This window comes from Helicoverpa zea, chromosome 12 (genome assembly GCF_022581195.2).
Source record: "Helicoverpa zea isolate HzStark_Cry1AcR chromosome 12, ilHelZeax1.1, whole genome shotgun sequence".
In the NCBI taxonomy this organism is placed as follows: Eukaryota; Metazoa; Arthropoda; class Insecta; order Lepidoptera; family Noctuidae; genus Helicoverpa; species Helicoverpa zea.
The window spans coordinates 1487453-1509799 of NC_061463.1; the positions used below are offsets into that span (position 1 = coordinate 1487453).

The 22347-nt window shown below is 36.4% G+C and overlaps 1 protein-coding gene and 1 long non-coding RNA gene across 3 annotated transcripts in view; both read right to left on the minus strand.

The window, feature by feature from the left end:
• Nucleotides 1-22347, minus strand: part of LOC124635028 — a 97349-nt gene that overhangs the window by 18715 nt on the left and 56287 nt on the right. The gene's annotated exons all lie outside the window — the stretch shown is intronic.
• On the minus strand, nucleotides 17076-19645 carry LOC124635029. Its single transcript, XR_006984955.1, has 2 exons — nucleotides 19022-19645; nucleotides 17076-18745 (listed from the first exon to the last, which is right to left on the minus strand). It is a non-coding gene; the product is annotated as an uncharacterized LOC124635029 (long non-coding RNA).

A 22347-nucleotide genomic window follows, 5' to 3' on the forward strand; every position in this document is an offset into this window, starting at 1 on the left:
ATATCTTATCTATCTATTGAATGTCTTACTAAAGATTTTTTAAATAACCCCATATAACTAACTTGCCGTTTTCCCGCGGTTTCACCAGCGTCCCGTGGAAACTACTGCCCATGTCGGGATAAAATATAGCCTATGTTACTCGCAAATAACGTAGCTTTATAATTGTGATTTTTTTTTAATCGGTCCAGTCGCTTTTGAGTTTATGTATTACAAACAAACAAGCAAACTAAATTTCCTTCTTCTAATATTAGTAAAGATGGCAAACTCCTATCTTTAGTAACTAAAAGAATAGATAGGTACCTATTCTACCTATCTGACAAAGAAAACCACTACTATTCTACCTATCTATTCTTTTAGTTATAGGGACCGGCCGTAAGACGATTTGGGTCGAAAAAGTCATTACACAACAATTAGCCCAATTTGAGTGTAATCTGTTGACAGAATGAAAAAAAATGAAAGTCGTAAATTCTTTGTCAACTTGAAATTAGGCCAGTGCTTTCTTTAAGGAGTGTCGTGAAGATTTAAAGTCATCATTAAGGGATTAACTGGAGGAAGTGCTGAAAAATATATTTTTTGTGCTTTAAACACAAGCTTTTGTGCAGGTAAACTGAAAAAGTAAGTCATCTTATCTTTAATTTTTGTTCACTTCCCCCTAGAGGTAGTTTATGTTAGGAGAGTGACAGGACCTCATTATAGTTCTTAGTAACGCCTTCGGCTGACAAGGGCACAACTGTGACCTCATATAGGTATACATACTCGTTAATAAGCTCCTTAATAAAACTATTCAACGAAAATAAAATAAAATGCCCACCATGTAACTATAACAATAACAACGTGCCGCCCATTGGTTAATCGGCGATTTGTAAATTGAACATTGACTTGACTGATCGGTTATCGAATTAAAAGTGCAACTCACTATAAGAGATTTTTATTGTTGATTGGGTTGCCCGGGTAACTGGATTGAGGAGGTCTGATAGGCAGTCGCTTCTTGTAGGTAAAGCACTGGTCAGTTGAATCACTGACTCAGCTGAATCCGGTTACATTGGAAGCCGACCCCAATATAGTTGGGAAAAAGACTCGGAGGATGATGATTATAAGAGATATTCAATTAAATTTTTAATGAATTTTATTGACCGAAAAAGCATATCAATCAATTAAATACGCATCTACACTGAACTGATGGCAAATGACGACTGCTGATTACATCGTTGACTACTGCCAATAACATATGACGAATCTCATCTTTTTTTAGTCAGACTGTCCGTGACAGGTCCCGACTCCCGACGGTCTAACGAGCCTCGATCATACATTGGTATTTACATATGTAAGGTTCATCTACATATCAATAGGTATTTGTAGTGTGAATGTGAAGTCAATAGATTTTTTTACATATTACAAAAAAGGTCGTTTATTACTTCATTGTGTACATAATTTGTTCATTATTTAATTTGTTCATTGTGTACATAAGTGGTGATATGTAATTTGGCTGAACTAGGTAGATCTGCTTCAGGCGTAACAGTGATTATTATAATATTGTTTTGCTAGAAATAAAACATGAATAGTCATGTTATATCACCCGGGCGGGCGAAATATTAAAATTTTTCTGACTAAAACCACCTACAACTAATCAGTGTTTCTAGAACTGTTTTTCGTTGAAATCTTATCAAATGGAGTGCGGTAACTCTTTCGATTTTATCCTCGGTATAAAATATCTCCTTAGTCTCCTTTTCCTATCGAGACACAAAAGATGTATTTTTTTTATTTCTAACACTGGAGGAACTTTTATCTGACCGTCTTAAGACTCCGATAAAACCACAACACAGCTTAGCTTCGAGCCCTCAACCAATCGTAAAAAAGCTACTTTTAATCGATTTTAAAACAAAAGTTTAAATGCCCATACAACAAACTAAATCCAAAACAGACAGAAGGTCAGACGTATTTTTTATTCTTACCCTTCGAAGGGATGTGATTGGCAGAGGGTAATGTTGTCAGAATTTTTTATTGTTGACCCTACCCTTTCCGAATCAGTTTGTACTTTAGTAATAATGAGGGTACTGTTATTTGTGGGTTTTGCCTATTTTGCTATTGTTTTGTTTTTGTTTGTAGGGTTAGATTAGTTTTTGATGCAATAGTTGGGTAAATTAGATTTGATGGGTCGTTGTTTAAGTTGTGTTTTGTTCACAACGTTACTTGGTAGTCGAGTAATAGAGCTGAAGAGTTTCTATTATTTGCTTGAGCGTGCTAATCTTAGAAACTAAAGGTGGATTCGAAAAAAATATTTGAATTATAAATAGCTCATTTTTCGAGGAAGGCCGGTTACATGTTATTATTATTCTGATATCCGTGGGACGCAGGAGACACGGCTGGCAAATGTTATTTTATTGTTTATACATACTTACTACTACGTACTAAAATGCTACAATGCAGTTCTTTGTAATATTTATCATTATCACAAATTAGCAATGGTGTGAAGGTTTCATCATGTAGCTCATAGAGCACACTATTTCCCTAACCGTGTTAGCTGGCTCTAGTTAAGTTAACGAGATCGGTAATTTGGAACGTGTTCCGATAATGGAGCCATTGCATCTATTAAAGATTACTGGGTAAAGTGGGTAAGTATCCTAAAGAGACTTCTACTACTAATATGACCTCCTCAAAGGTATAACTGGAATTGTCTAGCTAGAAACTAATTTGAACTCAAAAGCCACTTAATTCTTTTGCAAGCATCATCATCTCTCGAGCCTTTTCCCAACTATGTTGGGGTCGGCCTCCAATCTCACCAGGCGCAGCTTAGTACTAGTGTTTACTTAATTATTTTGCCAGCAGTAAAAATAAACAAATCTGTAAGTAAATTATCAGCAAATCCCTTGTTGCTGACAAGAGCATCAACTTAGAAACTTGGACGTGTGTGAAAGACATATATAAAAAACTTTTTTATCGACAACAATACTTTTCAAACCATATGGGGATAAACCACAATGTCCTTTTTTAGTGACACCAAGTGGGAAAGTAAATAAATATGACTAAAGTTGAATTTCAGCCAATATTTGCGGAAAATCCTTTAAAGATATTTTTATTTGCCTTGTCGGGATCGAGTCGGAATGTTGACAACCTTCTCTGTGAAGCTGTCGATACCAATATAGTAACATCTTCTCTTTGATCGATTTATAAAGTAAAGGTCATTTTTTGCAGTCTTGCCTATGATTTTTATCAAGGATTGACCTTTAAGGAAGGACACAAAAACGAGACTTGACTAATAATAAAAATTTATACGTGTACCTAGGCGACTTCTTAAGAAAAGATCTTGAAATTCGATTATCTTGAAACGGGTTAACTTTTGCCCAGTGTATCCCATGGTCAAATTGGTCCGTATTAACCTATACCTCATGAACCTCATGAAAGGATGAGCACTACTTACGAGTAACCCTGTATATTATAAAGCTGAAGAGTATTCTTTGAACGTGCTAATCTCAAAAACTACACCGACATGAAAAAATCTTTTAGGTAATGTAAGATAGCTTATTTATCGAGGGATCCTTAAGTTAAAAAGTTATATCTAAGTACGCGGAGTAATTTCCACAAAATGCGGATGAAACAATTACTTTGTAGTAAAAAGGTATTACAGAGGCCATAATGTATTTTCACACTGGCCTTCCAAAAAAAGTTCCTCGAAAAGACTACGACATTTTCTTTTATGTCAAATAAATATAGCAGGGACTACATTCTGTGTTGTGAACGAAACCATACCGCGATTCAGGAAAAGGTGGAACTTGAGTAACGCCATCTATCGAGCGCGAGGGCAAACTTTGTATTTCAATATGTGAGCTGACTTGTACAAATATCTAGCTAATTCAAGTACGCTACATAGTGATTAAATTAGTTTGATTATAGTGTGTAGTTTGGTTATATTATATTATAATCGTATTAATTCTAGTGGATTAATAGTAATGAACAATGATGAATTTGTCGTAGGTGCACGAACGATAATTCTGATCGTACCCAGCTTTTTCAATGTTCTATATGTTACCCGGGCGTTTTATTTTATACCTCTTTAACAATATAATATCTACTTTATTCTGACGCCTATTCTTATTTCAGCTTCAGTAGGTACACATTTTGAGTGGTCAGATGAGACTCATCTCAATCAAAACAGAATTCATTTACCACAATTGCATCCAGTTAAAACCGCAATCCTAAATCATCTATATTAAAACAAGACCTAAACAAACTGCAAACAAAAACACAGCTATCATCCTAATAAAAGAAATCTATCAAACTTTACAGACTTCATCTTAAAGATAAACAGAAATCGTCTCAAATTGGCCGCTAAGTCAATATTGAATTAGTTGGTCAATTGACCCCTTTTAAAAGGTCCCTATGTTCGAACAAGGACGGAACATCTGTGCTACTTGCTTGTTCTGTCGAGTTATCTCGGACTGTAGCAAGATTTTTGTCGAAGAGAAATCTTGGGATTATAGGTATGGTTTGATTTTTGTGTAAGGATTTTCTTTGATTTGACTTTTCTTTGGGGATGTTTATAGTGATTGTTGTTCATAATCAGTATAATTAAGCTTTTTGATTGGTTGGTAGACCAAGTTAAATCGAGAGATATTTATTGCCTGGTATTGGCAAGAACATCGATACATCTTTGTTTTTAGTTGAGATAGAGAAGATTCCCATCAGTTGTATTGTGGTGTGAAGTACAATAATGCTAGGAACGAATGATTTTTACTCTTTAGTAGAACAAAATGTTTACCTAGATTAATATGAATAAGCACAGACATTTAAAGTCTTTGGAAGCCTACTAATTTCATGGCTTCTTTAGCACCTTAAAATACGGGACAATGCAGTATTCTTCAAACAATTGTAAGCTAAAAAACCGCTTACAGATACCGTTTCAAATAGCTCCATGTGGAGATTGCTGGCTATTAGATGAGGCAGCACTGTTCAGTTCTAATACTTTGGAATTGAAATACGATTCTAGAACGTTCTCGTTCTTTCTGGGCCAATGAAGCGTTTTCTATTCAATGAGACAGTGCATTGTTCTGTCTATTGGAAGCTGGGGGTGCATCGATACGATTTAAATAATTTCTTAGCTTTGGAAGGTGGTTTGGACGAAAATTGATATCAAGTGGGTTGAGGTTGCGAGTGAAGATTTCATTATCTACAGCTTTATCTTCTTCCTAAGTATGTTTGGGTCGGTTTCCAGTCTCACTAGTGCTTTATATAGAGCTACTAATCTCGGGAACTTCTGGACCAATTTGAATGGTTTTATCAGGGTTAGATAGCCTAATTATCGACGAAGGCTGTAAAGGTAAGTACCTGGCTGTAAGGACAGGTTTTCTTTTATCCATGTGAACAGAGTAAGTACCTAGTTCCCAATAAAGTGAAACCGTTGTGCGGAAGCTACTATAATGGTACAACTGTATCACATACCCAAGTACTGTAATATCGATTAAGTTTTATGGTCACTATCAGAGCTATGGGTAGTAAACGTCAATCCGAGGCATGATGCAATTTTTATGAGCAGATAAACAGTGAGTCATCGTAATATAATAGATTCATAGAGTAGCTACTGACCTGTGGTCTATACGAGAACACAACTGCACGTGGCTTCATACGTGTAAGAATACACGCGCATTGCAAACTTTTAGTCGGCTGATAAATTGTTTGGTCATTTAAGTCTGTATGGTGATGAATGGAAGTGTGCGAATTACAACGATCAGCTATTTGGCAGATGTAGGACGGAATAAAAACTTTGGAGTTTGCGCTTTTCTTAAAAAAATGCTTTACCAACTGTCAGCGCTTAAAGATTATGTGCACATAGCCAGCAGACTTCCTCGTGATTCGGAAGGCACGGCAAATTGATATATCCCGGCTGTCATTTTGAAAATCTTTGGCACTGGCTACGGGTCGTCAGTTGCAAGTGAATCTGACAAAAAGTCTGGCCAAGGGGCCGATCCCAACATTGTTGGAAAAGGCCACACATTATGATGAGATGATAGTGGGCTAGAGTCTAGAGTGGTTTTAAGTACTTAAATTAAATAGTGCAAGGTTGAGTATGAATCAAACTGACGACTACTCGAGCACCACGCCCCGCTATCATAGCCATTGGGCTGTCGTCACTTTTAAACTTAACAGGCATTACAGAATTACTTATTAGCACATTACGGAATGCTAAAAAAGAGGTTTATCTATGCGATAACTCATAATTTGCCTAGCCTTATCAGTTAACTTGAAAATAGATTCTAACCATCCTTATTTGCCTTAAAATTCATACTTAAACTAAAATAAAATTGTAGATCACTCTAGTACTACTTAAATAAAAACAAGTATACAACATGTTTGTAAACTGTATGTTGCGAGTATAGTTTTAAATCTAATATAAACGAAACTGGGAAAGTTAGGACTAAGCTTCGAGGTCTGTTATACAAACAGCTACTGAGTTTGTCGTCCCACGCAACAGTTTAGTAAAAAGATTACAATTAACTAGTTGTTTTGTGTGGTTTTACTCACACGTTGAGTGTACTAGTTTAATGAGGTTTTATCTTTTTCTATGTTTTAATTTATCATGCTTCCTCTCCTACAAGACAGCTTCCTAGACTGAGTCAAACCTGCAAAACCGAGTATTATTTAGGTACATAAATTCTTACTAAGTTTCGCAAGAGGTCACCCGCGTCCTTTTTACACTAACATATTTTTTTCAAATACCGATGGTTACAGACATTAGCGCGTTTATGCATACAAACTCTTCAACTTTATAATGTTGTAGTAGGAGCTTGCTTTCCTACATATTATAGGAACCCGTGAAAATCCGTTTTTATTAATTTAAACTGCGGTAATTTAATTTACTTTGAAGTAGATAGAGGTAATTTGTAAGAGAGATAAGCATATTTAAAGTTAATTGGTCCAGACTTAAATCTAGCCCTAATTAAAATATAAGCCTATGTATATATTAACATTAAACCATTAAAAACGAAACCCTTTGAAGTATAAAACACATAGGTACGCCCATTGCGTAGGACTATCAAAGCCACTCGTTCTGAAGGGCTGGTTTTTGCAAAATTATGTTCTAAAACATAAAAAAAAAAACTCACGTATGTTTTAGTAGTATCATACCGAGAATGGAAAATATTTGTTAATTAATAACTTCTGACAGCAGTTTTAACTACATCCCGTGCTAATTTGTTATGTAGCTTATACACTAGAATAGCATATGTAGGCTCATTTTTACCCAGCCGCGGGAAGTAGCTCCCTCGGGAATCGCTAGCGGAAGCCAATACAAACATTGTAATCGATTCTATTAACATACGTTATTATAAATAGCCGCATAATATATTAACACATGCAAATTACTACTTTACATAACAAACTTGGCAGTGACCATTAAATTATTCTATAATGGACGACACTTAATATAAATAAATCAACTGTTTATAATGTGTGTTATTAATATTGGAGATTAAAATTGCTCGTAAATCTTAACTGTTTAATTTGTTTGTAAATAATAAATAACTGATTGATAGCTGCTGGAATAATCTGCAGGAAACACATTCATTCATCCAACAAGGAAAAATATTTATAATCCTATTTGAAAAATTCACTGTCGGGACGCAATATACACTCTTCTCGAGTAATACAGGCTATATTCTATCCCGGTATGGGCAGTGGTTCCCACGTGATGCGGGTGAAACCACGGGAAAACGGCTAGAGCTAGCTTATAATCACCTTGATTATACTACCTATCATAATTTTAAAAGTTTGAAAATACGGGTCCGTAGATAGATACCCATATCAAGCTGGGTAGCTGAGTATGGGGGGAGTATTATTCTCTATGTGTCTGTGGAAACATAGCTCTTAAACGAACTAACCGAATAGGATACCTAACTTTTTTTTTGTGTATATTGAAGCTGTTTTAAATACTGCAAATAGTGTTTATTTGTTTAAACTACCTACTAAATAGTTCGATAAAAAATTACAGTCTATTGTCGACTTTTGATCAAAGTGCACGATCTAATTTCCGCGGGACGCAGACAAAACCAGAGCTAGAAGACTCGTAAGCGCAAACATTATCACTTCTGTTACTACGCAAGTTCTAACAGTCGTACGCGCTAATCACCGCAATTGGGCCATTAAACCGGCTCATTAGGCTGCACTAATTAACTCGTTACGGTGTGATGTCCGTATCATTACGCTGACATTGTCACATTATCGTCGATTGATGTATCTTATCAAATTATTATTAGCCGTTAATGTAATTTTATCGGGAACTAGATTTTGCTTGTGAGCTTGTTCGCGTCTCGAGGGAATTAAGTCCCTATTTCTTACTGTAACCTATTTCCTTGACTTTGGTTCAGTAGTAGGTAAGTATTCTTCTTCTTATCTTGTAGAATGCAGATTTAAAATTCATCAGACTTTTCAAATCTATCAGTCACCATTTGACATAAAAGGAATTAATTTCATTTTTATGTCAAAAGTACCTACGCCTCTGTTATATAATTATATTTTCCAATCGAAAACGCCTGCTGTAGGGAGTAGGTACTCTTATGAGAAAATAGACGTGAAGCAACTTACTGCGAAGTTCAGGTAAATTGTAGTCATAAGACAAAATAGATATAAAGCAAATTCCACCATATTTTTACCAGTCACTCACTGGCTCCAAAAATTAGGAACAGCCACATCAGACGTCCTAGTCTATCACGTCGCGACATCTACATCGACGAACCTATCACTCAATCGATTACCATCGATAAAACTGTCCACCGAGTTCTCGATAAAGGCGGTTCCCCAACGCTTGCCGACATCGATTTGGTATTACATTCCACACTATCAGCCGATGTCTGCCATTAGACAAAATCGGTCTCAAGAGAATCGCTCGTAGTCAGATTTCAAACGGTCGGTAATCGAATTCGTGGTTTTGAAAATGGATTTTTCTTTTAAATATTTTTTAGATCGAGCAAATGGTGATGTTCAAGTGTCATTTAATTTTGGTCTATGAAATCTTTTAGAGACTTTTGATGAAATACGTCAGTCAGTACTTGGATTATTTATTCTAAATGCAAACGATTCTTGGTATCGATAAGCCGCTGTAGTGATACTATAAATTGTAATCGTTGAACAATTTAATTATAATAATGCATATAACATTATCCTCATATTAAACTGAACACATTACAAATTCTCTCACGATTTACTTACATCATTCACAACAATACCTATCCGTGTATTTATTACATTTGAATGTAAAACCCAGTTGGTACAATAGGGCAAAAAATAAACCTTGACAAATTGTCTATGATATGACATGACATGATAAATAATTTTGTGGGTACAATATTTTTTTTTTTCTGTGAAAATATATTTTCTCATTACTGAAATATTTAGGCGAATTTTGCTATTCATTTTCACAAATATGAAAACAATCGCGGGATTCGGAGAATATACTATGATTTGAATAAACATATTTGTATTAATTACAAGTAAATCACGCGAGCATGCACATAATTAGCTATCATATAAATATAATACAAACTAACATACATCATTTATTTAAATAGTATTTACTGAGGAATTAAACGTCAGAGGTCGTCAGGCGAATTTGAGAAAACTCTGGCATGCTTGTTAGGTGATTAAAACCTGCAGCTCACTCGATAAGAAGACGATTAGTTGACAAATGATAATCTATAGCTGCCGTGCAGACCATGTCCCACCTAATCGCATGTCCACTGTGCCCTGAAACTTGCTCGCGGGAGGACTTCATGAGCGCATCCGGCCGTGCTCTCGCTGTGGCGGCAAATTGGGCTGACATAGTGTAGTCGTAGTAGTATTATTTGACATGTCATCCAAACGAAAGAAGAAGAAGAATCTATATCGATATATTGATGTACTAGGGATACTCTGCCAAACATGTTTTATCCGGGTACGGTAAGAAGTTTGGCTTGTGAAAGTGAAATGGCCTAGAATAGCATTATAGTATTATTATAAATACAAAAATCAGTGACTATATATCACCGAAATAATGTATGCCTACCTTAAACAGGTTTATAATACCTAATCCACGCATTCACAAGGGATCTTTTGATAATACATTCAAAATCATTTCCAGTCGTTTACATTAACAAACGTTGATTCCCAACCCTTGTCACGTAATCCTTAAAACAGAATTGTGTTAATTTTATGAAATACTAGCCGTTTCCTCGCGGTTTCACCCGCATCCCGTGAGAGCTACTGCCCGCACCGGGATAAAATATAGCCTATGTTACTCGCAGATAATATAGCTTTCTAATGGTGAAAGAATATTTAAAATCGGTCCAGTAGTTTTTGAATTTATGCATTACAAACAAACAAACAAAGTTTTCCTCTTTATAATATTAGTATAGAAGTATAGATATACAGTCCCGTATTTTGTCACAGTCTAATAAAATTGTCGTGTGCGTTGTAGTGAATTACAGTTGAACAATTTGCGCTCATTAAGATAATCTGAACAATGCTAGACAATTTGTAGACTGTGACTTATGACCGCTTTTGTGGTGTGGTGAGCAAATTCTTGAAATATTTTTTGGTTTTCAAATGTGCAAAATCTTATCAAGAATTAACCTTAAGGTCTTATTTCCAACACTGTGATACGTTCTAACATCCTTGTACCCATATGAATTAAATAAAAAAAAGCTTTTTTCAAACATATCTTTTTTTAGTCGCTTCACCTAGACTACATTTACTATGAGGTCCATGTTTGAACGCATTAATTACAATACAATCCATGGCCATCTCGAAAACTAAGGCAATTCTTAACAAACTATGCTTAGGCCTTTTTGTCACAAGACAATAGATATCCTCAGTGGAGGTTCGTCCGGGCTCCTATAGCGGGATTCCACGAAAATTGTCCTCGAACAAAAACGCACGTGTCAATGTGAGTCCACTGCTGACACGTATTCGTACACAAAGGTTGCAATTTCACGGACATTTTAGAAAAGTTCCCACGCAATTTGTTACAGTTTTGCTAGACCGAGTAGACCAGAAGAAACATTTGTGTTCGTCACAATGCCACATACTGGTAGAATCAAACCTTTACTGGCTAAAACCACACCAATATATGTCACTTCTCGGCGAAGGAATCCCAGTACTTCGCAGACATACAGTTTATTTATTTATCCTTTCTGCACAATGTACAACGGCGGACTTAACGTCTGAGGCGTTTTTTGCCAATCTACCTTAACGTGGTGGTTGAAAACGAAATGGTAGGTGCTGCAGTGTTCGAGATTTAGTGCAAGATAAAAAATAAATCCTACTTCCCACTATCCTACTAATATTATAGATCCTACTAGTATTATAAATCCTACTAATATTATAAATGTGAAAGTTTGTGCGAATGTATGGATGTATGTTTGTTATTCTTTCACGCAGCGGAGCGGAGCTACTAGCTTCATATATGTATGTTAAATTATATATATTTGTTAAATATATATATTTTTTACAGTTCTGCCCAACTTTTAGAAGGAAAACAGGTGTGATGTACCAAGTTTTTATTGTCTTTAAATGGCGGAACAGAACAATTAAACCAATGAAATTGTCTCATTGTTACTGCTTGTAGATTTCGCGATATGACATGACTTGGTCATTATTATGGCCGTGACCGAGAACTTGTTCTTTATGGCATGCTAGGTTGTTCCCGTGGTGTTGGTTGAATTTGTAAATTATATGATACTAGCCTCTGCACGCAGTTTCACCCGCGTCCCGGATGGTGACAAAAACTATCCTATGTCGGATATCCTTCTCCCTGGTCTCCCAGTTCAGCCATTCTTGAGTTATAAAATGTGTAACTAACACGACTTTCTTTGCTATAAATAGTTTTCTGTGTAGTTATTATGTTCCAAAAGAATTGAAAAACTACTAGTAAAAATCTAGCATACCTTTATTTTATCTACGAGTAACTATGACAAGTTTCATTAAAATTGGGACAGCAGTTTTAATGTCAACATGACGCACAAACTCACATTCGCACAAACTACGTAATAAGGATACAAGACAAACAGTGTTATGTTAATCTTAAACGCGGATGTATCCAAATTAGTTCTTGACGTACGAAAATAAAGGAAAATTACGGACATAAACATAATATTAGCGTCGGCCGTGACAAAGAACTTGGGTATACTGGAACAGATTTTAACCTTTTTAGTCAAGGCTTTGAAGATTATGAAGGTACGAAGACCCAGGAAAAAATAGACATACTAAAGCAATTATGAAAATCACGTTAGAAGTATAAAATAGGTAGTTTAATTTTGTTGTAATTTTTAATCTTAATAGATTGGACTCGAATTTACAGCAACTCTCACTGAATTATCCGGATTCAAATAGGAACTAGATACTTCCCACATCCGGATGAAAAGTTGCAAAAACCTCTCTAAGGTTCGTCCAATCTTTACAAGGCCAGAGGCCTGTCTGGCCTACGGGACTGTTTGTGCGAGTTATCGAAGCTTTGATATACATATGACTCAAGAAGGAACATGGCGAGTTCTAGTCAGTAAAAGTCTGACGCTGCACCCAGAGTAGGAAAGATCATTCTGATGATTTCACATATAGAAAAAAGGTCCGCATCCTTATCACAATGCCTAAAGATGTAGGTAAAACGGCAAAACTCACTTCGTCTTAATTATAAACTCTATTCTCTACAAATACCTTTTAGCCTTGCACTTTGTTTCATAATATTACAAGACAAAATGTTATGATCTCAAACCAAAGTACCGATTCGAATGAAGATTGAGTACCTACCCATGTCTTGCTCATTTAAGCATGACTGCGTATCTTTCTAAGAATAAGTCTGATTCCATTCCTCATCAGGTCTTGGGCCTGATTAAAAGGTATGACAAAAGTGTCTTTGGGGATTCCCATCATGAATTTTTGGTAGTAACCACGACCCTTGATTTGGAAAAGCCGTAAAGCATATTTTATGTGCTAAGGACTATTGTGTTACTCGGTAACTGGGTTGAGAAAGTCAGACTGTCCTTGTAGAGTGTTAATACTCAGCTGCATCCTATTAAAATCAAACGTGGTTGGAAAAGTACTTATCAATGGGCATGTAGTAGGTATATGTAATTATGCTTGTCGAGCGATTAAATGCATACCAAACATCCATACTTATCGAGCGTCCGAATTATAAAAAATCCCCGTTTACGTCATTTAAGGAATATTTTATACGAAGCTTGCATTTTAAGTGAGTGTCGACAGATAATAAGTTTCTTTATATTTTGAGTAATGTTTTGTGTGAATTCATCCGCATTCCGGGAACTTCCCTAGACTTTATCACAATATCTAACAAAATATAGGCTTTGAAATCGAGAATTAACGCGACTTCCTCTTGATAAAAACTTTTTTATGTCGTAAGCATCTTAAATGAAAACCTACGCACTGCAGAAGCGACGTCTTATACAGATCCAAAGTAACTTTAAAATCAAACATCATTCATACAGACTAAACGCTGTTAATAATCCCAATCAGCCTTACGACCTGTTCACACCAGATCTTTTAAACGCTCCATCGACGCACGTTTGCATCACTGGCCTATTAACACAAACCGCTCTAAAGGACGAAGGCGCCCCGTCGACGTTTCAAAAGTCTAGTATGCACAATCTCTTAAAAAACAATTGAAGGAATGAGTCATTATAATAGTACGTGCGTTGCATTTGATACATCGTTAAACTGTATCATTACATCATTACTTCCTTACTATATTGTAAATACAGTCAGTGCCGTAACTAGGGCGGTGCCAGCGGTGCCCAGGCACAGGGCGCAGACCCTGGAGGGGCGCAGAAATGACCAGACCAGTATCTAGTTTTGTTTCATGCATGGTAGTTAGTAGGTACATTTTGTTTTATTGCGAATACGGTGTAGACGCGCCCTCTGTACTATCTATATTATCTATATGGCATTTTTTAAGCGATCTTGAAACAACAACACTTGTAAAGGTGGTTTTATACTTGTCTGATGTGTCGTGACGTGACGCGTCAGAACGGTATCGGTTTCATACACTTAGTACTAGCTGGTGCCCGCGACTTCGTCTGCGCAGGATTAGTATTTTGAACAATATGTTTATAAATTGTAGCCAGTAGCGGCTTTAGGGTAGGGCGCGGTTGGGCGACGGCACAGAGCGCCGGACATAAGGGGCGCCGCAGGCGCCCCCAACCAATCCTTGATCAGAATTTTACTCCTATTTTTGTTTTAATTTTCATCAAAGATCGCAGCTTACAAGAACTGTATCCAAATGTATGGATAGCATCAGGGCCGCCTTAACCTATGATGGATGGTGTGCGAATAACCCGGGCGCCGCGGGCTCAGGGGCGCCGCGGTACGCTCCTGGACCAAGAAATTTCAATTAAATTAATGTATTGTCATACAATGCCGGGCGCGTTAGATACACTACTTTTATGTCCCAAAACTCAAAAATTTTCGCGCTCGCTTCGCTCGCGGTTTCTTTACACTTACGTTTTTTTCACATATAGCTACTTTGAATTTAATGTCCCAATACTCAAAAAAATTCGCGCTCCCTTCGCTCGCGGCTTCTTCACTTCAGAGTCGCCTTTTATTATATATGTTAAGGACTTTTGGTGATCCAAATCTCAAAAAAGCTTTTTCGGGCTTGCTTCACTTTATAGTTGTTTTTATTTTTCAACATTTTTTTGTCTACCCTAGCAAAAAGGTAGCGTCGTTTTTAAGTCCTTTTATTAATTAGAAAGTAACTTCTAGTTTCTATTTATGGTACTACTTTAAGTCCCAAAATTTTAATTCATAGGCGCCAACACCAACAAAGAGTTATCTACGTTTGGGCAACATTTTAAATCATTTTTGTTTTGAGTTCTAAAATATAACAACAATGCAAAAACACGGGAACCTGTGTTCCCGTGTTTTTGCATTCACCAACCAGCAATAACTTATGTACGATTGGGCTACATTTTAGGTAGTTTTTGCTTGGACTTGTGAACTATGAAAAAAAAATTCGCGCTCGCTTCGCTCGCGCAATCTTCGCTCGCGGGGTTTGAATTGCAGTTGGGGGCGCCGTAGAAATCTCGCCCAGGGCGCTAGTAGAATTAAAGCCGGCACTGATTGTAGCCTATGTGCTATATTATTGTAAAGAGTAACAAACATCCATCCATCCATGTATACAAACTTTCGCGTTTATAATATTAGTAGGATGGTAACGTTCACACTAGTGCGTAACGTGTGTTGTGTTGTGATGGCTTATGTATGGAACCGATACAGTTCTGACGCGTCACGTCACGACACATCAGACAAATATAAATCCACCTTGTCTTGCTCGCAATATTACATACACAAATTTCTGTCTATATTCATTTGGAGGGCGCCACGTCTAACTTAGAAGTTCTAAGCAAATCTGTCAATCTAGCTGAGGAGATGTACATATAGTTCACGTTACGCTATCATTGCTGTCGGCCACATTCATTGGTCCTCCCTTTATCTTACATTTTATTCATTAACTACGCGTGCGGCGTTACTGACGCACTAGCGTGCGAGAGATAGATTTTGAATAAACAATTTTTATCTTAAAGAAATCTACTAAGTACCTATACCTTCGTAAACAAAAAATAGATAGATTTATTTTTATGCACTTTATTGTCAGAGCCTGGTTAGAGCATTTCTCAAGGGCGCAGTTTTGAAAGCTCGCACCTGGCGCATAAAAGGCTAGTTACGGCACTGAATACAGTTACTTTATCTGTGTGTCACGTTATCCGATTAAACTGTCATTACGATTAAATGTATGGTTAAATTAAGAGTCGTGGTGGCCTAGTGGGTAAAGGACCAACCTCAAGTACGAGGGCGCGGGTTCGATCCCAGGTCAGGCAAGTACCAATGCAACTTTTCTAAGTTTGTATGTACTTTCTAAGTATATCTTAGAAACCATTGGCTGTGTTTCGGATGGCACGTTAAACTGTAGGTCCCGGCTGTCATTGAACATCCTTGGCAGTCGTTACGGGTAGTCAGAAGCCAGTAAGTCTGACACCAGTCTAACCAAGGGGTATCGGGTTGCCCGGGATACTGGGTTGAGGAGGTCAGATAGGCAGTCGCTTCTTGTAAAGTACTGGTACTCAGCTAATCCGGTTAGACTGGAAGCCGACCCCAACATGATTGGGAAAAGGCTCGGAGGATGATGACGATTAAATGTATGGAGATCGATAATCGGACAACATGTATTTTGGCTGCTAGCAGGCCCGCCGCTAGCTGTTTGTTCGCCCGCGTGCAAAACCGATTATGCCGCCCTACCACTACATATTATACTGGGTTTTGTCAAAAAATATATAAGGGGGGGGGGTCCAGGGGGTCCGGACCCAATTCATATCCATTTTACTAGTCCAACAGAAAAAAATATGTACATGCACCGCTCTGATTGCAGAAAACGCACTTACTTTTGGATACATAAATATTGCAATAGGTACATAACATATTTTATTTACTTGAAATGCTCTAAGTCTTAGAGTAACCTAAGAAGTCCTGGGTTAGCCCATAAGCAGACTAAGCAATTGCTTAGGGCATCAATGCAGTGCAATCATTACCCAAGTGGCCCCTATGTATTGAAAGTTTGTGATTAATGGGTAGGTAGCAACATAATGTATATCAAAGTGCTTAGAACAGATTATGGGTAACTTAAAGTAACGAACTTAAATATCTATAGCAATGTTTAATTTCAGTTAAATATGTTATTAATGGTTTTGGTGGGTTTTCCGTTGAAAAAGTCAACGAATGAGAGACATACTGCATATGTAAGGAAGTGCGAGCGAAGCGAGCGCGAAATTTTTTTAGTCTAAGGACACAAAACAAATAAAAACCACTGTAAATTGGGCCAAAATACTTTTTTATGCCTAATCCGAGCATACAAATTTCGAAAAAAAATAAAAATAAAATATTAAATTTCTTTGTTTTTTTAGGTAAATATAGATTAGTTATTGTTCGATTTATAGTATACATACCTCTGCAGCGATAGTTTTAATGAGTTTATCATATTTCTGGCAACTAATATATCAAGGTGTCAAGAAATGAAACAACAGCGTTACTTTTTTACAAAATTAACTTTTTTACAAAATTAACTTTTTTAATTAAAATTGCACAATCAGACTTTTCAATATGCCAGTTTTAAACTGTAACGCTTACATTTAGCTCTTAGTAAGTTAAATCACAGAAATAATCAGTTTCATGGAGTATTCTTAATCATTAAGATTACTGCGTTACCAAAGTGTCATTTTAAAACATAAACTTTCCTATTAATAACAAAAAACAACTTATATTTAATACCACCTAATGGCATAACCTTCCACTTTTGATCAATAATACGTCCGTAAGAGGTTCAGGCATTTAAGATCACTAGAAGCCCATGTATTACTGAAATTACTACAATAATCAAAGGGACACAAAAGTAACGCAGTAGTAAGCTTAGTAACACAGTAGTATTTTCTTACATAGTATACTATACTTTGTACTTACTATAGAGATCTGTTATAATGATAAAACAAAACAAAATTTTACTTCTTATTAAGTGATATATTATCAAGTAACTCAAATAAATTCAAAAACAACAAACTTAGAAAATTAAAATTAAAAAATTAATCTTCTGTCAAAGACAAACACTACACTTACCTCGGCGTTGCTAAAAGTGAAGTCGATGAAGAAGGAGACGTAAAAATTATGTTTTACAAGATGGTAGATAAAACTGGCAAAAGATTCATAGCAGTGGAGACTGATATTTCTTACGAGCCTTACGATAACATCTTGGAAATTGTTCCTAACCCTAAAGTTATCGCAAAAGGTAAAAGGGTATATTTTTATTACGATGAAGCAATTAACGTATATGAAAAGTAAGACTGAATTATTTGTATTTAATTTTCTAAGTTTGTTGTTTTTGAATTTATTTGAGTTACTTGATACTATATCACTTAATAAGAAGTAAAATTTTGTTTTGTTTTATCATTATAACAGATCTCTATAGTAAGTACAAAGTATAGTATACTATGTAAGAAAATACTACTGTGTTACTAAGCTTACTACTGCGTTACTTTTGTGTCCCTTTGATTATTGTAGTAATTTCAGTAATACATGGGCTTCTAGTGATCTTAAATGCCTGAACCTCTTACGGACGTATTATTGATCAAAAGTGGAAGGTTATGCCATTAGGTGGTATTAAATATAAGTTGTTTTTTGTTATTAATAGGAAAGTTTATGTTTTAAAATGACACTTTGGTAACGCAGTAATCTTAATGATTCCTATGCCTTCTCCTTGGAAAATTCGTTTTAAGGCTTTCTTCTCTCTCAATGACTTCAAACTTTTGTAATAGTCTTTGATTGCATTAGATAACGTTGAATACTTGTTTTGGTTAAGCTTATTTACTTTTTTCTTGTCATTGATTGCGGATTTAGCTCGTTGGTATCTCTTTTTGTATTTATCGCACAGCCGTTTCATCTTTTCGAGTTCTCCCTGAATTTTCAGATTTTTTCTGTAAACTGCAGAGCGATCTCTTCGTAATTGTCTTCGGCCTCTAGATCTCGGTGAAACTGGAGTTCCTGGCCGTGGGCTGGACGATGGTGCAATGTTCATAATTTGTTGAGCACACTTTTGACGTTCTCGTCGTTTCTTGTTCGCAGTCTTTCATTTACGCTTGATATTTCTGTGTTCACGCTCTGTCATATCTTTTACAAGTGTTGCTTTTCTGCGTTCGTTAACGCCATTTAGTGCAGAAGCTTCTTTCTGTGAAGAACGAAAGAGTATTTTTGCATTTCTATCTTAATAACATATTTCTAACATCAAAAATAATAAAAAAACGCAACTGCGTTACCTTTACAACAACTGCGTTACCTTTTTCTAGTAACGCAGTGTAGCAGTAACGCAGTTGTAAATATTTGACTTTGTTGTAAATATTCACTAAAAAAAATAACAAAATGCAAATATTCTAACACTGACAGAAACAAAACATAACTAGCTGCGTATTAAAATAACAATAATGTAAATATCGTCAGTACGTACCTTTCGACAGCGGTAACTCAGCGGCCACGCAATAAACGCACGCACCTCTCTCAACGACTGCGTCGCGACTGATCCGACTAGCGGTCTCCCCCCGCGCAGTTGCTATCATTCATTCTAATAGTTACAATAAGTCGAACCAAATGAAGTGAAATAAAATGTAACACACCATCTTTAAGGTTTATTTTTATATAGCAACGCAAGGTAGTTACGATTTTGTTCTTTGTTGGGGACACAGACAAAATATGTTTTTATTCCATGAAATATTTAATGTAAAAAATATCTACTGGCGTTGTAATAAGGTTCAAATGTTACATTTTCGTAGGGACATTTAAGATTCAACGCCACCTAGGAAATATTCTGAGAAATAGCTAAGTACATCTTGGCACAGTGCTCAAGGACAGCAATATTTTGTACTAAGAACGACTGCGTTACCAAAAATTACAACGTTGTTACTGCAATTTTAGGATAAATAACATATTTTCCCGGTCAAATCTTGTTTTCTGCGTTAGAAAATAATGTTATATTTCGATATAAGTATACTTTTTGCGCAATTTTGTACGGATATCCCATAAAATTAATTATTCTTTCGGAGGGACCAGTTTTTAGGCATCAAAAAGTATTTTGGCCCAATTAACAAAGCAAAGTCCAAAAGTAAGATATGCACAGAAATGTAGTGCAAATGTACATGAAGCCGCGAGCGAAGCGAGCGCGATTTTTTCCTTAGAGTTTTCATGAAGTAAACATATCATAATAAGCCAAAGTGAACAAAAAGCTATAACGGACGTGCGCGAAAAATGATTTTTCGGAATTGAATGCCTCAACAATTAAACAAAGATAAATTGCGATCAGTGCCGGTTTTAACTTTACCAGCGCCCAGGGCGAGATTTCTACGGTGCCCTTCAACTGCAATTCAAACCCATACGACAAACAGAGACGTATGTAGTTACCGATTGCGCGAGCGAAGCGAGCGCGAATATTTTTTTTTATAGTTAACAAGTCGAAGCAAAAATTACGTAAAATGTAGCCCAATCGTACATAAGTTATTGCTGGTTGGTGAATGCAAAAACACTGGAGCATGTGTTCTGATTGCGCGAGCGAAGCGAGCGCGAAATTTTTTTTATATTTTAGAACTCAAAACAAAAATTACTTAAAATTTTGCCCAAACGTACATAACTCTTTGTTGATGATGGCGCCTATGTATTAAAATTTTGGGACTTAAAGTAGTACAGTCAACTTCAGGTCAGTGGTAACAGTTTTATAGGAAAATCGTACTTATTACTATTGAGTTAAGGTGCATGACAGTTACCACTGATGTGCGGTCTACTGTACCGTAAATATGAAAGTTCATATGGAAACTAGAAGTTACTTTCTTATTAATAAAAGAACTTAAAAACGACGCTCCCTTTTTGCTAGGGTAGACTAAAAAATCTTGAAAAATAAAAACAACTGTAAAGTGAAGCAAGCCCGAAAATTTTTGAGTTTTGGATCACTAAAAGTCCTAAACATATACATATAATAAAAAGCGACTGTGAAGTGAAGAAACCGCGAGCGAAAGGAGCGCGAATTTTTTTGAGTATTGGGATATTAAAAGTAGCTATATGCAATAAAAAATTGAAGCGTAAAGTAAGGAAATCGCGAGTGAAGCGAGCGCGAAAATTTTTGAGTTTTGGGACGTAAAAGTAATGTTTCTTCGAGTATTTCTCAAATTTAACGCGGAATTAAACACAAATTCGCTTCGGCGCCCCTGAGCCCGCGGCGCCCGGGTTATTCGCACAAGCTGCACCATAGGTTAAGATGGCCCTGATGCTATCCATTCATTTGGATACAGTTCTTGTAAGTTGCAATCTTTGATGAAATTTAAAACAAAAATAGGAGTAACATTCTGATCAAGGATTGGTAGGGGGCGCCTGCGGCGCCCTTTATATCTGGCGCCCTGAGCCGTCGCAAAAGCGCGAATTTTTTTGGGGACAAAGGATGAACCCGTCAAAATTGATAGAATTTATCTGAAATTTTATTGCCAATCTACTCATCTATTTTTAGTAAAAATATTTTTATTACGTAATTATGGTTTAATTTTGCCGTATGGGTTAATTTTGCCGCCCCCTAAATAGTTGCCGCCCAGGGCATTTGCCCCCCCCTGCTCGCTCCCCCCACGCTACGCTAATGGTTGATCTTAAATCGTTTTTAATAACTTTTAATTTTGAAAATGATCAACAGATGTAACTGAAACCGGCAGTGTAAGTAATATTCTTAGCGCTATTGCTGTGTTCGGAAATATTGAAATCAAATAATTGGTAAAAAGATATTGTATTTTTTTTATATTACGTGATAGTTCGCTCGATTTGCCGCCCCCTAGGACGTGCCGCCCGCGTGCGGTGCACGCCTTGCACGCCCGCTTACGGCGGGCCTGGCTGCTAGGCCCACTCTTAAAAACCAATGAATGAGGTATATAAATACTTAAACTGTATTAAGTTTATATGCTCAACAATTTATTTTGTACCAGAAGTATTTTCTTTCTTCAGATTTTCATTAATTTTTTACCCGCGGTAATACTCGCGTCCTGTGGAATATAAGTAGCCCATGTTACTCGGGTATAATCCAACTTCATAACAGTGGACAAAAAAATCGTTTCAGTAGTTTCGAAGCCTTTTGAGTACAAATAAATAAAAGTAAAAAAAAATGTTACCCTAACTTACTAACTAATGGGAATATAATACAGTTATCGAAGTAATGATTAGTTAAGATAAAATCTGCGATAGTAAACTAGCCTTGTATCCTGCTAACAACATCTAATTAGTTAAGCTTCATAGCTTGTGTTAATTTGTTATGTATTTCATCAACGTAACTACTCCCTGTAAATGTTCTTAGTAGTAAAAATGCACCTTCTTTAGAACCTCATATTATAAAATACTAGCATCCACCCGCGGCTTCGCCCGCGTCGAGTTCGGCTATCGCGTATCCAAAAGGATTCTTCAAAAGTCCGGGAGAAAAACTATACTTTGTTCTTTCTCAAGGTCAACTCTATCTGTACCAAATTTTATTAAAATCAATTCAGTGGTTTAGACGTGAAAGCGTAACAGACAGACAGAGTTACTTTCGCCTTCATAAGGAAGTAGGTAGGTAAGTTAATAGAGATGCACAGTGAAATTACCCATTCAGGTTCCAATCTATAGTCCAACTAGTGAAAAAGCCCACTAGTGGGTAATATAGTAACGTCATATTCATAGTTAAGTAAGAAACTCGTCTAGCAACAAAGATCAACTTATCAAATGGAAAATATTTTCCGTATAGGTTACATGGGTCACGCAGCATGCGCTCTGTGACAT